Genomic DNA, 480 nt, shown 5'->3' with positions numbered 1-480 from the left:
TGAGTGAACCAGCTAAGAAGGATCTGTGCAAACCAGAGCCCTAGGAAGAACCCAGTTTTCAATTCCATAACTATAAGAAAACGAGTTATTTTAAAATAAAGATTGCTTTTTATATATGTATATGCATATCAGTGCCCACATAGGCCAGAATAGGGTGTTGGGTGTCTTGGAGCTGGGGCTCCTGATGTGGCTGCTGGGAGATGAACTTGGGGCCTCTGGAAGAGCACTACTTGCTCTTAGCCTCTGAGCCATCTCTCCAGTCCACTCAAAAACATTCTTTACCCAGTCTGCAGCCCTAATAGACATAGTCTTCCAACAAGCCAGCCAGGCTGGTCAGACTCCTTTTTTGTAAGTAAGGAGTTCATTCCAGATTATGTGATTTGCCTAAGGTCATGTGCTTCAAAGCCCCTTTCTACTGAAAGATACCGGGCTCTGACCAGTATTTCTTCTTCCCTCCTTCCCTCCTTCCCTCCTTCCCTC

The sequence above is a fragment of the Grammomys surdaster genome, unplaced genomic scaffold (genome assembly GCF_004785775.1).
Source record: "Grammomys surdaster isolate TR1022 unplaced genomic scaffold, NIH_TR_1.0 126071, whole genome shotgun sequence".
NCBI lineage: Eukaryota > Metazoa > Chordata > Mammalia > Rodentia > Muridae > Grammomys > Grammomys surdaster.
Note: the sequence above shows the minus strand (reverse complement) of the source record.